Source organism: Sciurus carolinensis, chromosome 2 (genome assembly GCF_902686445.1).
Source record: "Sciurus carolinensis chromosome 2, mSciCar1.2, whole genome shotgun sequence".
NCBI classification, from domain to species: Eukaryota; Metazoa; Chordata; class Mammalia; order Rodentia; family Sciuridae; genus Sciurus; species Sciurus carolinensis.
In genome coordinates, this window is record NC_062214.1 from 168,251,545 (window position 1) to 168,266,840 (window position 15,296).

Consider the following 15,296-nt stretch of genomic DNA (forward strand, 5'->3'; position numbering starts at 1 on the left):
GCCTCAAAATAAAAAATTTTAAAAAATACATAAATAAAAATAAATTACTAAAAAAAAAAAAAAAAAAAGGGAAGGCAGCTTTCCTCACCATAGAGACAGCCTTCCTTCAGAGGAACAAATCTGAAAGGGTTCTCCCCAACAACACACATACGCTTAAGAAATAACAATTACACAAAAATAATAATAATAATAACCAGCACCAAAAAGGACAGAAAATCACCCATCACGTACTCATAACAGGCCTTTTCCACCAGGCCTTTCTTGTCTAAGTTTTACGGAACTGCAACCAGAGTACGCAGGATTCGTATCCTGCCCCTTCCTCCCATTATTCAGCAGGCAGTTTTCGGTGCTGCTACAGAACGTTCAGAGTTCACTTTGTTAGTATAATAATTATTCATTAAGATAAATGCAAACATCCAGATAAACAAAAATGGAATCACAATGCACTTATTAATTTGTAGCTTGTTTCTTCCCCCCTTTTAACTGTGCACGATGAACATCTTTCCACATTAAAAATTCATTTCCGTGTTATTTATTTAATTATTTTGCAGTGCTCTGGATTGAATCCAGGGCCTCAAGTAGGCTAAGCATGTGCTCTACCTCTGAACTATAACCTCAGCCTCTACATTATATTTAGTAATTATAATACGTTCTCCTGGAAGGGTAATCCCATAACTTGTCCTCCAGGTCCTATCATGATTTAATTTTATAAATGAAGAGATGGAGAGTCGGAAAATTTAAGGAACTTCCAGTAGGTCACATGCTAATGCATGGGAAGATGTAGGTCTTTTTCTTCCACAAATATTGTCTTCTACTTTATTTTACTCTATTTTTAATGTCTTAAGAACACTCTGCATGAGATCTACCTTGTAAACAAATTTCAAAATGTGTGGCACGTAACTGTTGACTGTAGACAGCGTGGTGCAGCAGATCTCCAGAGCCTGTTCATCTTGCTTGACTGAAACTTTATGCCTGTTGATTATTAACCCTGTACTCCCCTACCCTCACCCCAGGGTGTTTTTCTGTGATTGGCTTATTTTTTTTTAATAGATTTTTTAGTTGTAGGTGGATACAATACCTTTATTTTATTTTTGTGTGGTGCTGAGGATCAAACCCAGGGCCTCATGTGTGCTAGGCGAGCCCACCACCACTAGGCCACAAACCCAGCCCCTGCGATTGGCTTATTTCATTCACCGCTCATCCATGTTTCGCAAATGGCGAGATTTCTTTTTCTTTTCTTTTGTGGTACTGGGGATAGAATGCAGGCCAACTCATGCCAGGCAAATGCTCTACCACTGAGCCACATCCCCAGCCTAGATTTCTTTCTTTCTTTCTTTTTTTTTTTTTTTTTTGATACTGGGGATTGAACCCAGGGCTGCTCTCAACTAAGCTATATCCCCAGTCCTTTTAATTTTTCTTTTGAGACAGGGTCTTGCTAAGGTGCTTAGACTGGCCTTGAATTTGAAACGCTCCTGCCTTAACGTCCAGAGTAGCTAGGATTACATGTGTGTGCCACCGCACCTGATTTATCCATTCATCTCTTAGTGGTCACTTGGTTGTCCATCAATGCAGTAGTGAACCTAGGAATGCTAGTATCTCTTTAAGATTCTGATTTCATTTCTCTCTCCCTCCCTCCCTCCCTGCCTGCCTGCCTGCCTGCCTGCCTTCCTTCCTTTGCTTTCCTTCCTTCTTTTGCTTTCCTTCCTTCCTTTGCTTTCCTTCCTTCCTTTGCCTGCCTTCCTTCCTTCCATCCTTCCATCCTTCCTTCCGTCTTTGTACAGTACTGAGAACTGAACCCGGGGCCTCATGCTTGGCCAGGAAAATGCTCTACCACTGAACTACATCTCAGCCCTTTTTGTTTTTTAAGACAGAGTCTCTCTAAATTTGCGCAGGCTGATTGAATTTTGCAATCCTCCTGCCTCAGCCTCTGAGTAGCTAGGGTTACAGATGTGCACCCCAAGCCCAGCCTAATCTCAGTCTTTTGGGATAAAGACCCTTCTCATTTCCCCGCAGCCTGCAGCAAATATTGTGAATGGTTGCCAAATACTCTATTCAGTTGACAGAACATAACTTACTCTTTTCCCTGTTGTTGACATTTAGAATGTTTTCAAATTTTTATTCTCAGAAATAAGACTATGGTGAATATCTTTGTGCCTAATTTTTGTCTATAATTTACATTGTGATTCAACTAGGAACCTCAGGGACTGGGAGTTAGCTCAGTGGTAGAGGGCTTGCCTCGCATGCGCAAGGTCTTGGGTTCAAACCTCGGCACTGCAAGGAAACAAGAAAAGAAAGGAAAATGAAGGAAGAGAAAAGTAAATGAGTGAGTGACTCCCGAGTGAGAGGACATATTTGTGCAAATCGCTCCCTTTTTCCAAAGTTAAATCTTCTGGGCATGTGGGAGATTTGGCGCACTGTGCCGTGGGTAGGGGGAGGCAGTAGACAGAATAAAATAGACAAGGCCGTGTGCCAAAGATCTAGCACTAGGAAGGGACTGCCAGACTGTTCTCCAAAAGGGGCCCGATTTAATGACCATTATGGTGACTTAAAAATGATTTAGTGTAACATTCAAAGATATCCCCACTAACCCACCACGACATTCTCCAGAGGACTTTTCAACCACAGTAAGACACACATTTTTGTCCCCCTGGACCCAACGCCAGCATGCCCATCTGCCTCGCTCACACACTCGACAGGAGCCACCAGGGGGCTTGACCGTGAGCGGCTTCCTGGAGCTTCCCATTCCAGAGCTTGGCTGGTCTTCTCTTGTCTGAATCTCAAGGCCCCGGAGGGAGCGAATACCACTGTGGTGGCCCTTTGTCAGAGCTGCTGCCTCTCTCCAGCTTCCCCAGCGCAGAGGTCTCTGGGGCCCAAGCACACACCCAGGTTCCTGCCGTGTGCAGAGAAGCTCTCGGCTCCTCGGTGGCCTTGTCCACAGACCCGGGGCCTCCATGTTTGGGCATTTGCTCCCCGATCTGCAGTCACCACCTGTGGAACACAGACAGGATGAGAGGGCGTGTTCCGGATCAGTTACCATCCAGGGTGGAAGAGGCCCTGGGGGCCATCTTGCTGAACGCCCTCCTGCCGGGCAGGCTGGCTGGGATGGTTTCACCTACCGTGCGGGACCCCCGGGGGGGGGTATCATCACCTCCTTTTTGCTGCAGTTTCTACCGCTGAACTCAGGTTAAGTCGCCCTGCACTGCAGATGGCTTGTGGATTAGCCGGAGGGACTTGACCCACAGCCCCCTCTGCTGTCCTCAGCCTGTCCAACCCCTTCGGCAAAGTTACTAAGTTAAGTGCTCAACCCAGGTGCTTAGAAAAGGTCTTTTTAAAAAAAAGTGTTGAACATGGACAAAACAAAAGGAAATGGCACTGATCACCCAGGTACCTAAGTACCAGCTTCTTCAGGGTGACCTCCTGTGGTCACAGTCTCAAATACACGTGAGGTCAGTTACCCTTGACAGGGGCTCTGCTTCTTAACCCTGCCTCACTCTTTCTTATTATTATTGTTGTTGTCAATAATTGACATATTATACATATTTATGGGGTGCCAAGTGATGCTGATTTTTTAATGCAATATGGAATGAACAAATGAAGCCAAGCAATCTATCCATCACCTCAAACATTTGACATCTTCCACGAGGGGATCATTGCAGATTTGCAATCCCAGAGATATGGAAACATACAGCACTCAGCTCTTAGCTATAGCTACCATTCTGTGCAACAGATCTCCAAAAAAATTTCAGACTTATTTATCTTATCTGAGGCTTTATACCCTTAGATTGCCATCTCCCTGCTTCCCCCACCCCCCTAGAATGTTCTCCAGTGCTATCCATGTTGTTGCAAATGACAGAGTTGACAGAGTTTCTTCCTTTTTAAAGGCTTCATACTATTCTATCGTGTATATATGCCACATTTTCTTTATCCATTCATCCATAGGTGTTCACTTAGGTTGATTCCATGACTTGGGGTCAGGAGGATAATGCTTGCAGTGAACCAAGGCAAGCACACAGACTTGGTCCCTCCCCACCCTGTTTTTAATTGTTGAACTTGAGCTTTAGGAAAAACCAAGTTGTGTCTCCAAGTATCACCTGAAGGATGAATTCACCTGCAAAAGCGCCGCCCCCACACCACCTTCCTTCTCCCCAACCCCTCCTGGCCATCAGGAACAGCTTCTGGGATGACACCTGTATGCTCAAGTGTCACAGCTGAGGAGGGGCCTACCTCCCATCTTCTGTTCATCCTCCACTCACTCCCAGGGCAACGATGTCAACGGTGACGCTGATTAACTCAGCTTATTATCTCAGGTAGAGAAGGATTAACACTCTTTTTTAAAAATTTTTTTTGGTACTAGGTATTGAAATCAGAGGCACTTTACCACTGAGGTACATCTCTAGCCCTTTTTTATTTTGTATTTTGAGACAGGATCTCCCTAAGTTGCTTAGGACCTTGCCAAGTTGCCTGGATGGACCTCAAACTTGCGATCCTCCTGCCTTAGCCTCCAGAGCCGCTGGGCTTACAGGCGTGTGCCGATGCACCCAGGTCCTAACATTCATTTAAAAGAGTATTGTAAAAGCATGTCTTGTATTTTAAAAGCCTGTCTTGTATGAAGTGAACAGTAAAATTCTTCAGTTTTCCCATCTCATTCCCACGCTACTTTCCAGAGGTGACCACTGTTGAGCAGTTGGCTGTGTGTTTTTCCAGACATGTTTATGCGTGTATTTATGAAAACAGTTTGTGCAAATGAATCGCTATACAAAACTAACTTATTCCTCCTAACCCTCATTTGGAATTCTAATTTAAGGAAAACCCATAATTTACTTAATCAGCCTCTACTGATAGACACTTTTTCCAGCATTTTCTATTACAAATAATGCTGCAGTGAGAACATTTGCACATTTCATGTACTGCTCGAGTTTAATTGTAGGGTTAATGCTTAGAAAGGCAAGGCGATCCTATAATTCATCCTCCGAACCAGGGCTGATGCAGACTCAGAGGGAATCCTGAGAACGCAGGTGTCGAACGGAACCAGATCAGGAAAAGCAGGTGTATTTTTACCTAAAAACGGAATTCCTACTAAGTCAAAGAGTAGTATTTAACAGACTAATGTGGAGAAACAGCCTTCCCTCACAATTGTACCACCTATAATCCACCAGCGTATAAGAGCTTCTGTTTTTACAACTGTCAAAATTCCATACATTGAAATTGATATTTCTTACACATTGCCAGACGAACTAACAAGAAATTATATCTTGTTTTAATTAGCGCTTATTTAATCATCAGTGACACTGAACATCTTTTTTGTATTTGTTCTTTTTGGATATACATGATGGTTGAGTGTATTTTGACATATTATACACACATGGGGTATAACTTATTCTATTTAGGATCCCATTCTTGGGTTTGTATGCGATGTGGAGTTTTGCTGGTTGTATATTCATATATGAACGTAGGAAAGTGATGTCAGGTTCATTCTACTTTCTTTCTTTTTACTATTCCCATCCCCCCTCCCTTCCCTTCATTCCCCTTTGTCTAATCCAATGAACTTCTATTCTCTCCCCAGCCCCCATTGTGTATAAGCATCTGCATATCAGAACATTTGGCCTTTAGTTATTTGGGGACTGACTTATTTCACTTAGAATGATATTCTCCAGTTCCATCCATTTACTGGCAAATGCCATAATTTCATTCTTCTTTATGGCTGAGTAATATTCCATCATGTGTATATACCAGTTTCTTTATCCATTCATCTGTTGAAGGGCATCTAAGCTGGTTCCATAGCTTAGCCACTGTGAATTGAGCTGCTATAAACCTTGATGTGACTGTGTCCCTGTATGCTGATTTTAAGTCTTTTGAGTATAAAGTCCTGGCCATTTCATTTTTCTGCTAACTACTTCTTCGTATCCCTTATTGTATGTTTCTTTTGCATTTGGTCTTTTTCTTATTGGTTTTATAAGAGCTTTTTGTATATTAAAGAAGTAATCCTTTCTTCTTAGATCTTTTGGCTAGCATTTTTGCCCAGTGTGGTTGTATTTGACTTTGTGACATTTTTTCCTTATAAAAGTGTTCATATGTGGGGGGAGTATAGGGGTGAACTCTAGGGCTTTGCACATGCTAGGCAAGTGCTCTGAGCCACATCCCCAGCCCTATTTATTTTATTTTAAGCTAGGGTCTCTCTAAGTTGCTGAAGCTGACCTTAAACTTGTGATCCTCCTGCCTCAGCCTTTAGAGTAGCTGGGATTACAGGCGTGCACCTCCATTCCCGGAAAAAGTGTCAGTTCTTAGGCAGTGTTTTCTTTTATGGCATTTGGTCTTTATGTCCAAGGCTAGAAAACAAAAACAAAAATGAGTTATTTCCTTGTTCTTCTTGTTTCCTTTTCAAATTTAAATTTTTGAGTCACCTGGAATTTATTTTGGTTTAAGAAATGAGTTCAACTTTTTTCTTTTCCATTGTCCAGTCACTTTTCCTGAGTTGGTTCACTGAGTAGCACGGCCCTCCCTCCGCAGGGCCGTTTGAAATGCAGCTATACCTCATGCCAACTCGCCATATGCATTTGGGTCTATTTCTGACCTATGTTCTCCAATTGATTTATTTGATCTTTTACCTGCCATAAAAATTTTGCTATATAAAATCTGTAATATTAGATTACATCTTAATATCTGGCGGGTCTATTTCCCAATCTTTAATTGTTTTCAGATTTCCACTGATTGTTCTCTCATGGTTAAACTCTTCCAGCTGAACCTCCCCTCCAACATAGTTGCCATTTGATCAGGATTGCATCAAATTTGTATATTAAGTTAAAGAGAATTTACATCTTTGCATCTTTACATCTTTCCCCGAGTCTTTTTTAAGAAGCCGAGTCTTCCCTTTTCAGATCTGTTTAACTACAGGGTGGGTGGCCATAAAGGAAAACAGGGATAAACACACATAATAAGCACTTCATTTAGATTATGTGACAATACATGGCGTGTGTTGCTGCTCACGAACAATGTTTGGTTCGGTGTCCGTGGGAAGCTGCGAAGAGCGCTGTGTGTTCATTCAGTCCTGCATGGAGCCCAGGTGGACATTTACGTCTTTGATTTCTCATCAAATAAAACTGTACCTTTAGTAGGACCCGGAAGTAATCAAAAAAGTTTTACCTGTTAAAAAATGTGTGTATTATCCCTGTTTCCAGATTTTACGCCCACTTTGTATATTGAAACTTGATCAAAGGCTGGGCTCCAGGGAGAGAGGAGGTGCCAGTCCAGGGACATGGTCCTCTTGAAGGGACAGTGGTCCCTGCACTGTCACTGGCCCCTGTCTTAGTCTGTCTGTGCTGCCAGAGTAGCACAGAATAGCACAGACTGAGTAAAGTAGCTGAACAACAGGGACTTATCCTCACAGCTCTGAGGGCTGGGAAGTCCAAAATCAAGGCTGGGTTGGTGGGTTTGGTGCATCGTGAGGGCTGTTCTCTCTGCCTCCAAGATGGCACCCGGTTGCTGCACCCTCCCCAGAGCTGCGCCCCTACACCACAGGAGGTGGAGGGGCAAAAGGGGGCACACTCTTTCTGAATCTTCTTTGGTAAGGACATTAATCCATTCACAGGGCTGCCTCAATTCCCAAAAGGCCTCAGCTCTTAATACCACCACAAAGGGGGTTAAGTTTCAACATAAATTTAGGAGGTGTCTGAGCAGACACCCAAAGGAGATCCCACGAGGCAGCTGCTTTTCCCCAGTTCTTCCCCTCTCCCTTTTCTCTTTATGCTTCATCCGATTCAAAAAGTCTGCTTTTGTCATGCTCTGTCCTTTGGTGGACATTTTTGTGAGAAGTATATCCTCATTGTTTAATTATTAGTCACAGACCGTGGGCAGTGCTTTTCTGGATTTGCCCCATGATGTCAGTACCGTGCCACATCAGCTGCTCCTCTGACTCGGCTCTTTGTCTGAAGAGTGCTCTGAGTCGGTGACCAGGGCCTGGCTGAGTTCTAGGGGGTTGAATTTAACCCTGGCTTAGGTGGTCCTGCCCTCCCGTCCCCACCCTCGCCACAGTCATGCTGCATGTTCTGTGTGTTACATGGCCCATTATTGCCTGTATTGTTCTGGTTAATGTCTGGCAGGTCCAAGTTCAATAACTTCTGACTATGAGACACTGACAGGCAATGATAGCATGCTGACCTTGGCCCTTGGTCCCTGTGACTTACAGCAGAACAGGTGCTGACCCGCACCAAACGTTGGATAAAGGGATATTTGTTGGGGCCTGGGGAGCCCCGAGGTCACCCTGTTTTGGCAGTTCTTTCTGCTCACCTCCTCTCTCACAGAGTGTGGCCACATCATTTGGGGATCCGTATGACTGGGCAGACAAGACCCTAAGCAGGAATTGGCTTTGTCTCCCCTTTGATGTACCTGTGATGAGGGTCATCAGGACCCTGAGGGTGTCCCTAGCGGGGAAGAAGCAGGAGGGCCCAGGCTGATCCAGGAAAGTCTGGTGGTGTACTGGTTTGGTTTGAGTAACACAAATTCTTGTGTTTTTCCTTTTTTCCATGTTCTTTTGAGCCACTTAAGCAGTGTTTCCAATCCCGTGTGCAGGCCAAGAGGTGACAGCATTGAGCAAGTCCTCATCTGAGCCATCGACTGAGGCCAAGGAGGGAGCGAGCCTCCAACTTTGTTTGTCAGGGCTTGGGTTGGCACTGGGCACCAGAAGCTGGCCTGTCTTAAAGCTAAGGAGCTCAGAATTGGAAAGGCACATTCGGGCCGAGCTGCAGTCTGAAGACACAGGCGGCTTTGTGCTAAGCTCTGTGGCCAGACAGCCTCCATTCCAGTCCCAGCCCAGTCACACAGCTGCTGTGTCACTTTGGGCATGTTATTGCACCTCTTTGGGCCTCAGTTTTCTCTTCTGCAAAGTCTGAATAAGGACATCTATTTTATAGAAATATTTGGAGAAAGAAATAAACACCTATCATAGCACCTAGAGCCCAGTAGACCCTCAATGAACAGTCAGTATGACCCTAATTTACCTCTTCCCCTGGGTTTCAGCCAGAGTGGCTTAGAAAGTAAGGCAGGATCATGGTACCCTTCACAGACTCAGGCATGCTCTAACCAAGATGGGTAAACTGATATGCAGGTGGAAAAAGAGCTCTTGCACCAAAAATCTCCAGCAACTCCTTAGAATACCAGCAGAATGGGCTAGGCAGAGGTGAGAGATGGAGGCCTGGGGATCCCATTGGACCTGCTGGATCTGAGTAGAGACTGTCTGGAGGTGGCTTGATGCCTTGACCCAGGCTTGGATAGAGGACCCTGATTGACTTGGCTCCCTAAAGACAATGGGTCTCCCCCAACTTTCTTAGTGGGACCACTAGAACTGCTGGAACTTATAAACCTACAAGAACCCTTTCTAGGTGAAACCACTAGTTGTCATAAAGCTGTGTGGTCATCAGCACCCCTGGAGGAGTGATGTTAGGGTATGGTGGGAAACCTAACTGGAGGTATTTGATGGGTGTCCCCAGAGCAGCCCCTGTTCTCTGCGTCTTGATATGTAGTTGAACTAGAGCCTCCCAGGTCTGTGGGACGGAAGTGCTGGGAGGCAGAGGGTTTCCATAGTAACTAGGCTCACGCTGAGTTGCAGTTGGCTCTGCTGATGGTGAAGCTCCATAACAGAGCAAACAGAGGCCCAAAACCAAAATCATGGAGAGGCTCCCTGGGAGGGAGGGTCTGAGGAGATAGCCTCGAAGTCCCTCTTAGTTCTAAGATCCTGTGATTCCAGCAGCCATGCCTGGCAGTCCCTTGCCATCATGCATCTGCTCTTGGCCTTGGCATCACACTGGAGATACCTGGAGAGTGTCCAGAACCTGACCTTCTCTCCCCGCCTCCCCCAGCGGCTCTGATTGAATTGGTCTTCAGTATGGCCTGGACATCAGAATTTTAAAATCTTCCCAGGTACTTCAAAGGTGCAGCCAAGGCTAAGAACCATTGATTAAAAAAAAAAAAGACAGGCAAGGCAATAATAATTAATAAGAAAGATTACAGTGTATGGGACAGGCCTGTGCTAAGTGATATATATATATGAAATCTTTAATTCTTATGATAATTCCCCTTTTTCCAGATGAAAAACATGCTCAGAAAGGGTAAGAAACTCCAAGGTCAGAGAGCAGGAAGAACTGGCATTTCACCCCAAGGCCATCAAATTTCAGAGCCCGGGTTGGCTGCTACTATAATTGCTGCTTCTGATGCAATGGGGAATGGAAAATGGGGATGCATGTAGAGCAGGCCCCTCAAGGACTCTAGACACCTTACTCAGGGGTCCTCTATGCCTAACCTGAAGATCTTGGTCCTTTGTCACCACTGCATCTTGTCTGGTTGGATGACAGCAGTGACAGGTCTCAGGAAGGTCCTGGGGACCCGGGTTTTCATTCGGAAGAGCCTGAGACCTTGAGCTCCAAGAATTGAATCATGTGCTTAGCTTCCAAGTTCACGTAAGAATGGCAGGCTTTGCGCTTGGGACGCAGCATCAGATGAGAGTTTGCTCCAGGGGAGAGGGAGTGGTTGGGAAGCACATTTTGTCCACCAGGTGTTTTTGGTTTATAGCAGACTCAGAAAAAAAGTCAGGAGCCATCCATAAAGTAGGGCCAAAGCCTTTTTATTTTCAGTTTCATTGAAATTTAGTGAAAGGCAAACCCAGCAGGTACCTGTTTTACTGGCAGTAAAAGGAAATTGGGCAGCAATTATTTAAAAGGAGTTGGAGTTGTTTAAATCTAAAATTTAGCAGTATGTGTATGTTTTAAGAGAAAGTTTACAAGGCTTGGGGATTGGGGTTGAACTGTTCTTGACGAAAATGACAAGGAAAATATTTTCCTTTCTTATTTTAAAACTTCCCCTTTGCTGTTTGTTTCCTAAATTTAGCAATCCAAGAAGCAATAAACAAATCTAGCTGGAAAAAAACTGAAGCTAGTCAGGCAAGTCTCAAAGTTTAATCGAAATGATGGGCAGAAAAAAAAAAAAAAAAAACAACTCTCAAGAAGTAATTCTTCCCGTTTTATAGAGCACAGTCATTATTTCAACTTAAACAATTTCAGATGTGATGGACCTTATTGGATGCGGAAGTGCTGGATTTGGCACTCCCTAAAAGGACAAAGCCTGGGGAGGGAGTCACAGCCTAAACTTCAGCCAAGAACTCTCTGCAGGGGGCTGGAAGGATGTGGGAGGCTCATCAGGCTGTCACTCACCAGCTCCCAGAGCTCATTCCTCACCATGGCAACACAGGAACTCTTCAGCAGGGTCCAGATGGAACCCCAACCCCAAGGCTTGAACACAGCCCTTGCCTACCAGGGAGGGCTGGGAGTGTCCCACCCGGCCCTGGACTCCAGCGGGTGGGCCAAATCCAGAGACCAGCCAGACAACTCAGAGTAGATGGTTCCACCATTGGTCAATGGTCACTGCCATTGTCTTTGGTTCTCATTTGCTGGGTTTTGTGTTTTTGCTTTTGGAGGATGGTTTTCTATTCATTAAAAGGACAAAAGAACTGATGTCTCTGAGCTTGGGGTTCCTGGAGTGGGGCATCCAACCCAAACTAGTTTAATAAGTAGAAAAAGCAGAAAGAGAGGGAGGGAAAGAGAGGCAAAAAGGAAGGAAAGAAAGGAAGAAAAATTGATTTAAGTAGGTAGTTAGGTAGGTAGAGAGATGGAGAGGCTGAGAGAGAGATGACTTGACTCTAAGGATCCATGCAATATTGTCAGAGTTAGCTCTTTCCATCTCTTGGTTCTTATTGTTTCTTCCTGATTCCATCCTCCAGACAAGATTCCCCATGTGATGGACAAGAAGACCTTCATTTCCCAAGCTTAGCAGAGTTGATGAAAAGAGCTCATCATATAGAAAAGCCTCAGGGAAGATTCTGATTGGCCCAGATTGAATCTAATGACCATTCCTAAACCAATGCTGTGTCTAGAGGGCCAGTGATAGGATTGGCTTGGCCCCAGTCTCGTGCCCACTCCTGTGGGAGGGCTTGGGGTGGGGGACAGTAAATGACAGCTTTGCCAGGAGCATGTGAGTGGAGAGGAAGATCCTTAAGGCAGGCAAAAACTACCTGGTCACCTGCTTGAGCCACCTGAGGTTCAAGTGTTGCGTTTGAACAAATGTGTGTGTGTGGAGGGGTGGGGGTGGGGGTCACACTTAGTGGTTCACTAGCCATTGTCTAGTGATCACACAGACATTGTTGTGGGCTTTGGGATCCTGTATTAAAAAAGCAGGGGCTGGGAGCTGGGGAGATAGCTCAGTCGGTAGAGTGCTTGCCTTGTAAGCACAAGGCCCTGGGTTCAATCCCCAGTACCGCCAAAAAAAAAAAAAAAAAAGCAGACAATCCGCACTCTGGTGACACAATTTTGCAGCAAGAGGTGGCCAAAAATACAAAATAAATAAGCAATGTACAAATACAGATGGGGACAAGTGCCATAGGAAAGTGAAGCGGTGAAGGCAGGGATGAGATGGAGGTCAAGTGGTTGGGGAGGCTCACAGAGGAGGCAGTGTTTGGCTGGAGCCTTGCAAGAAGTGAAGAAGTGAGCCATGCAGACATCTGGGAGAACCTTCCAGAAGGAGGGCAGAAAGAACCAGAGGGCTAAGGAGAGGTACCTGGAGGGCTCACAGAACAGTAAGGAGGCCAGTATGACAGAGCAGAGCAAGCAAGAGCAACCGTGGAGGCTAAGTCCAGCAGAGTGACAGGCCACCCTGAGACCAGGGCTTGTACTTCTCTGAGAAGAGGTCACTGAAGGGCATGTGACATGTGGGAGGATGTTTTCTCTCTGATATAGTAATTTGAGAGCAGGGAGAATATTTAGATATTCATTCATTTGTTCATTCCCTCATCCATCCTCTATTCAGGAAGCACCTGCTGAGTTACCTCAGGTGGTCAGGGCTCACAGATGAGCAACTCAACCTTCCAGCAAAAATAAGAGGAGAGTCAGGGTCACAGATGCCCCAGCCTGACATGGGGATTCCACAAACAGCCACAGCACCCACCCACTCCAGAAAGGGCTCCATGCCCAGGATCTCCAGTCTCTACCTGGTCCAGCTATGGCTCCTGATGGTCCTGCAGCCCAGGGCCAGATGACACACTTACTTCCTCATCCCGGCCATGCTGTTAGCAACACGAATGGAAAAGTCAGATAGCAGCTCCCCATTCCCTTTTAGAAGGCAGCAGAAGGAAAACAGGGTTCACTGGTCACTGCCCCCACTGGTTGGGGTGTGTTGAGGTTCTGGGGTGAGATCTCTAGCTGCTGTGCTCTAAGTTTGAGATGGGAGTTTCTTCCTGATCCTCCGTGGCCATGCTTGGCACAGGACGGGCAAGAAAGGGACCAGATTCCTAGACTCCCCTTCTGGGGGCCACCCTGCTTATTTCCATATTCCCAGCCTCCGGGACAGTGCCTGCACAGTGGATTTCCAAGAAATATTTGTTGAGTTAATACTAGTGATATGTTCATGGGGTACCACCTGGAAATACCCAGGGAAGAGGCTGCAGATCATGGAGAAGCATCAAGGACAACCTTGAATTGGAGGTCAATGTGGGAACTGCCCATCTCTGCAACCAGGAGTACAGAAGCAGCTGCTTGAGGAGAGCGGGGACTTGGCTTTGAGACACTGAGTTAGAGGCATCCGAGGGACACTCAAAGACCTAAAAGATCAAGAGCAAAGAAGGGCACTAAAAGTGAAAGCAGGAATCCAGCAGCCTGAGAGGGCCTGATTTAGGCCCTGGTGTGTGAAGTGGCACTTAGCCATCAGAGGTCCGAGGGCTCTGGGTGGTGAGTGGACTCGGCTGGGGAGAGGCTAGGAGGGAGGAATGCCTGCAAGGGCCCGGCGTCTCCGTGAGCCCCATCCCACCCATCCTCAGTGTGTCCTTCTCTTCGCTGACTCAGGGCCAACTGATATTTGAGCTCTAAACCCGAGGGGTTGCTGGGTCACCATGGAAGAGGAGCTGAGACCTCTGGAAGGGAGTGGGCCTGGTGTTTCCATGGCACCCTCCTTCACAAGTGGTCTCACGGTGGAAGTGTCCACCTGGAGGAGTGTTGGGCCACTCCATGGATCTGGGCCCATGAGAGGGAGCCCCGGACTTTCCGTGATGGCCCCTCTGGGGTGTGTAACTCCCTTAGAGGGGCCTTCTCTGGAGAGCTGGAGCATGAGCAGACATTCTTCCACAACATCCTCTGTGGCCCGAGGAAGCTGTGAGTGAGGCGTGTGGAGGTGGCCGGCTGGGGAACAGTCCCAGAAGTATTCCTCCTGCTTCCTGGCACACAGGTGGTGCTTAGCAGAGCTTTGCTGAGCGCGTGAGGGAGGCCCTGAGTTCAAGCATCCCTGAGTAGACGCTCAGGTGATCCAAATGAACGACGGCAGGCCGGTGCCCCAGCAGCTGGGGGATGGGCGGCTCTCCAGCAGTGTTTCTTGGGCAGCCTGAGCACGGGATGAGGACTCGGAGGTTTTCTGAACCCACCGAGTGGCCATAGATCCTAAATAAATAAACACGGTTATTTCCCACAGTTGACTTGTAAGATAATGAAGTGATATACTCTCCCTTTGGGAGCTTCAAAAACTCATTCCTCTGCAGTTTTTCTTTAATTTTAGCTCCTCAGTCATTTAATGGAGGCTTCTTTCCATTCTCCTGACCCAGATTTGGGAGGAAGAGTGGGGACAGCGCTAGCACCATTATCATCCCAGGTGGGAGGGACAAAAAGGACCACTGTCCTTTCCATACTCACGCTCTGAGCTGGACGACTTGGATTCTTCTGGCAATCCAGGACTCAAGCCAGAATATTACCCTCCCTGTCTCCCTCCCTCCCTCCTTTTCTCCCTCCTGTCTTTCCTGAAATGGATTTTGAGACCATGGGGGGCAGGGCTCTTCCCCATCTGCTCAGTCCCTGGCGTGACACCAACTCAGAATATTACAGGGTGACATCTGCACCTGTGTCACCCTCTGAGCATACACACCCTGAGCATCTGTGGCTAGCGTGTGGCCAGGCCCATGGGACACAGGATCTCCCCGGCTCTGCTCTCAGGAAGCTCCCTATAGGCTATCCTCACAGAGGCCTCCTGAAAAAGTGACAGCCCTGCAGAGTGGTCCCAGTTCAGGAGGTTGGGGCGCCCCAGACCTTTAGCATTCCTGGCCAAGGAAGTGGCAGGGAGTGGGGGGAGTGAGGCTCTAGAGGGACATGGATATCACCCCACGCAGTAGTCCCCTCTCCAACAGGTCCAGCTGCCTTGCTGGACCATTCCTCTAGGACTAGGCCTGTGACAGAGTCTTCACACTAGGGTTCTGTGAACAGGAAATTCTAACTCTCCTT

General features: G+C 46.6%; 1 protein-coding gene across 1 annotated transcript in view; it reads left to right on the forward strand.

Moving 5' to 3' along the window:
• The window catches only part of Galnt16 (polypeptide N-acetylgalactosaminyltransferase 16), an 84,690-nt gene that overhangs the window by 37,486 nt on the left and 31,908 nt on the right, over positions 1-15,296 (forward strand). The gene's annotated exons all lie outside the window — the stretch shown is intronic.